The following is a 5,000-nucleotide window of genomic DNA, read 5'->3' as shown; positions in this document are numbered from 1 at the left end:
CATGTCTTGCTGCAAGATTTAAGATGCTGGTGGTAATGTGGTCTTTGGTTTAGTTTTGATTAAGAATAAAAGGGAAATAAAGTTTGAAAAGAGGGCATTTGTGATGTGCCTGAGCAACTAAGCGAAATTCAGGGTTGAAGTTTAGTTGTTTTTGTTTTGCTGTGGGGTTATCCTGTGTGAGTGAAAATTATACGTTACCAAGAGGTTTGGTTCACTTCGTTATTATTAACGACTTTTAAGTGGTTGTTAAGTGCAGCAGAATGGAACAGACGAATTAAATTCATATTTGTGATTGTAGGTTGTGAATTGTCAGTGTTCAGGATTTGTGTTGTGTTTGTACCGTGACAGTTTATCGTGTTTTGATATTATGTTCATTGACAACAAAAACACTTCTCTGGTGGGTTGTTTACAAAATGCCATAAGATAGACGTGCTTATTGATATAATAACCTGTTCATTCAAATAATAAATGCTTTGATTTTATATAACACTTGGGCTGTAGTGAATAAAAGAAGCATTACTTTTTGATATTGTCAAATTTGTAGATGTAGTGAGGACAATATAAGATCTTGCAATTATGCCATTTTTGGCTAGACAAAAAGCACTTACAAGAATGCTGATAAAAAGGGCATCATTGACAACTGTTTGAAATGCAGATTTATAAATTTAGATCAAGTTACTTACTTGAAAAAATCAGTACTGTATCATAATTTTGTTGTCTCTGTTCTATTCTATTCCACTTGAAAATTACTGAGATCTGTAATAGAAGGCTTATAATGTTAACCTGCCTATGATAGCATCCACAACCATACAATACTGACAAGAATTAGAGCTTCTTGCATAGTTTGATAAGTCTGAATGAATCTTAAGTTCACTCTCTCTGCATACAACGGGTTTCAGAGTCAACCTTTGCACCCTCATTGCCATTTGACAGGGTTGGACTACCCATGGGAACTCAGACATTTGAATGGGAGGGGGAGAAATTGTATAAATGGAATGCCATTTATAGAATCAACTGTTAACTACAAGATTTTGTTAGTGTTTGCAGCTATATGTTGTACCCTGTACACATCAATGACAGCTGTATTCATGCCTGAAGGCATTGCTATGTTAAGGTCACCAAATATACTCCTGCTATTTTCTAGCAGGATAAAGTATAGACTGATTGCTTGCTTAATAATGAATCACCTAGGCAATACAATCGTACACATGCCTCTGCAACACAAAAACTGGCTCTGAACTGCCTTAGTCAAACTTTATGATGTTTGTCATGTTGTTGGTAATTTCATCAGTTATTGTCTGTAGTTGAATTCATTATCTATTTATAAATGTCTATAAGCAAAAATGTATTACTAGATTATTACAGTGAATAATATATTTCTGTACCAAAAAACTTGAACATTCAATTTGTGATGAAAAATATTACAGATTTTGTTAGTAAATTAAGAAGTGTTTATTTCAGTGTCTCTGTTTTGAAGTTAAATAGGACAATATTCTATGTGTCCTTCGCTCTCAAATGCTATTTACAGTAACGATTGATGATCATTCATTATTATAAAAGATACATTTGGAACCATTAGGTACATCCCTCAACCAGGAATCCATTAACAATACATGTTTCTACATCATTCTTGTTATAGAAAAACAATAAGTTCTTTGGAAGGAAATACAAAAAACAACCACCCTTTTTAATAGTTATTGTTCATTTCAACAAGATGGTAAGAACAAAGATGAACAATTTAAGTTATATGTGAAATGTAGAGAAGAAAAGAGCAAGACTTTTAAGCTTCGTAGCTGACTTAGACTGTTAACAACTGATTATACCAAGTAACCGTATACTATTACTGACTAATTTCTAACTTTGACCTACTTATTACCAATACTAGCACCTTTGCTTATATGCAATACATGTAATTTTTCCCAGTGGTAGCTTCAAATTGTCATTACCATTAATAATGTTGATCATATGGTGATGATGATAATGATAATAATGATAATCATCATGATAGTTATAATAATAAAGATAATGTTAACAATAGTAATAGTGATAATTATAATAGTAATGATTATAAAAATAATGATTATAATAGTAATGATTATAAAAATAATGATTATAATGACAATGATAGTAATAAGATAAGTCCAATACAAAAGAACCATAGCCTCATACTACACGTGTAGGTTGCAACAAATAGTCAGGGTCTTAATCACTCACTCTAAAATAATTTCATCTAATAAGTTACAGTACTCTTTAAATATACAGTTTTTATGGGGTCATAATTTTACACTTTTTATTCACTAGTCATGCCCTCATTATTCATTTGCTTATTGATTGTGTATTATGCTGGGTGAAGGACTTGTGCTAAAATATTTGGGGTTATAGAACGTACATGAATATTTTATTTAGCTTTTAATGCATTGCTGTCATTACTCTTTTTTTATTGTTGTGTGTGAAGAAAGACTATTGATATCCTGAGTCAAATGATATTTGATAAACAGATTTTACAGAAGCATTTATGAAGAATTAGATATGAATAAATAGCATTTCTTTGTAGTTATGTCCAAAGGTATATTTTAATTTGTGATGTGCATGTTTATATGCTTGCATGTATGTGTATGTTTAGCATATTATACATATGTTTGTAAATATCTGTTATATGTATGTCTTGGCATGATTAATTAATTGACGTCAAGATGGCAAGAAAACATGCAATATCTATTGTGTTTTTTTGTTTATTAATGGTCTTTTCACGTAAATAGCTCTACAAATGCTCAATCACCTAGTAGTCAGTTACTAGTTCTAGTTATTCACCAGTTTGTCTTTTTCCTTGATTTTCCAAAAGATCCTTTTTGATTTGTTATTGATATAAATGCGGTAGATAACATTATGATAATCTTAATGTCTATATTGATATGAAAAATGCTAGAAAAAAAATCCTGAAAACTTGAGGAAAGGGGAAATCAGGTAAGGTTGTATTGGCATACTAATTGGCTCATTGGTGGCTTAGTACTCGTAGAGCTATCTCTATACAAACAAAATTCACACAAAAAAAAATTGTATTGACAGTACATATACCTGTCAGCAATGGGTTAAGTAACATGGTGTGATATGATACCTTATATAGTATATCATAACTGAAACACAGTTGATGGGAAACTTTTTTTCTTTTTTCTCTTTTTTCTCTTTTTTCTCTTTTTTCTCTTTTTTCTCTCTTACCCTCTTACCCAAGTTCATGCAGTGTACATCATTAAATCTCTTATCTACATAACTATAATCCCATTTCTTTTGTTTACAAGCCCTGCCTGCCTTCCAGCCTTACAGCATGCCATCTCTGCCTGCCTGAGAACCTAACTAACACAAACAAAGATGTGCTTGCTAGAGATTAAGTCTGCAACTCCACATCACAAAATTTATTTAACACTAAGTTGCTGTGACTAGGTGTGCCCTTCTGCGCCACAGCAACCTCTGGGGAACATTGTCTTCGCCTCAGTATGCATGGCAAGATAAAAGCTGAAACTCGGAAGCACCAACTGGAATTAGGCTGTGAGCAGTGCTTTCCATGATCTCTTTCCCTTTTATTTGTGTCGCTGCCATTCGTTTCTGTTATTTCTTGTACCGATGACTTTAAACATTTCCTCCTCTCCAAGAATATCATTATCATTTTGCCCTTGCTTAATGCATCTGTACCTGCTTTATTTTCTTTGTAGTAGATGACAAATTTAATTTCGTGGTAGAACTTATTGTAGTGCATGTTAATAATGAATTGTTAATATAATTGTTTTTAGGACTTTATGCCTTCTAGTAGTAAAGATTTGAGAAATATTAATTTTAAGGGTAATGTAAAAGACTAGATTAGTTGGACATTCGTACAGATGATGTCATTTCCTTGTGACAAACCATGACTAAGTCAAATAATTATTGGTCTTTTATTTGATAAGCTACTTATTTGTTTCTACATACACTAACTTGTTTTCTTGAAGTATATGTCAGACAGTGTTTAAATGACAGTGTAACATTATTAACACTGTTCAGGGAGTCCTGTGATAAGCAATGTCATGCATTATCTAATATCCTTGTTGGTAATATGGACATGCCTTGTGATGGCAAATTTGAATAAGAACTTGGGTCATGATTTTTTTCTTTTGAAGGGGAAGCACATTCTTGCTGCTTTCTTGTCAGTGAAATGTCTGGTAGTGAGTTTGCACCTTTTCTTATTGATGTATTGTAAATTACATGTAAGAGGCTTACTTTTATAATGTACAGAGTAACAAAAAGCATTTAGTGAAAGATACTTAGTTGTGGATTATTTCTAGCTCTGTTGTCCAAATTGTTGAAGTTTTCATATCTGATTGTGTTTGTTTTTCAAATTCTCAGAAATCACCTAAATCAGATGATTCTAGCTCGTACTTACCTATATTTACATATTTGGTGTCAAAATATATTTCATTGTTATATTTTATCATGTTTACAAATCAGGTTTGAGATTGAGAAATTATCATAGTTTTTCATACTTTATTTTGAAAATATGTGTTTTATATCTCAGTTCAGTTTTAGAAATGGTATTTGCAAATAAATTTTGTGCTTTTCAAAAATTACACATCCTCATCATGACTGCCATTCTCTGCAAGCTCATGGCCAGTCTCTCTTGCACTGTGGTCTTATACCTTATTCACAAGAAAACCCAGTTGTTATTTATATTTTCATGTGCAAGCATTGTTACCCTGACATGAATGCACAAATTCAGTCAGTCATGGCAGTAAACCCTTTATAAGTAGTGTCCAGAGTGCTTGCTTAGTGGTGTCATCCATTTGGACTGGGAGAAAGTATGCCTAGTTTGGATTTAATAGCCAACTTCTAGATGCAGCATTAACCTTAATGATGTATTTGCCTTGTGCTGTACTGAGCAACACACAGGGCAGGACATGTAGTCAGCTGTTTAGTGAAAAATGAAAATGAGAATGCTTTTACCCTGTACTCTTTGCTTTTAGCCAAGACAATTT

General features: G+C 32.5%; 2 protein-coding genes across 2 annotated transcripts in view; one reads left to right on the top strand and one right to left on the bottom strand.

Moving 5' to 3' along the window:
* The window catches only part of LOC125037343 (polyamine-transporting ATPase 13A3-like), a 40,453-nt gene that overhangs the window by 106 nt on the left and 35,347 nt on the right, over positions 1-5,000 (top strand). Inside the window, exon 1 of the mRNA XM_047630440.1 lies at positions 1-32. This exon is cut by the window's left edge and continues 106 nt beyond it. The gene's annotated coding sequence lies outside the window, so the exon portion shown is untranslated. The remainder of the gene's footprint in view (positions 33-5,000) is intronic.
* Positions 1-5,000, bottom strand: part of LOC125037682 — a 44,482-nt gene that overhangs the window by 31,028 nt on the left and 8,454 nt on the right. The window lies entirely within an intron of this gene.

Source organism: Penaeus chinensis, chromosome 23, assembly GCF_019202785.1.
Source record: "Penaeus chinensis breed Huanghai No. 1 chromosome 23, ASM1920278v2, whole genome shotgun sequence".
In the NCBI taxonomy this organism is placed as follows: Eukaryota; Metazoa; Arthropoda; class Malacostraca; order Decapoda; family Penaeidae; genus Penaeus; species Penaeus chinensis.
Note: the sequence above shows the minus strand (reverse complement) of the source record. Positions and strands in the feature narration are given on the sequence as shown.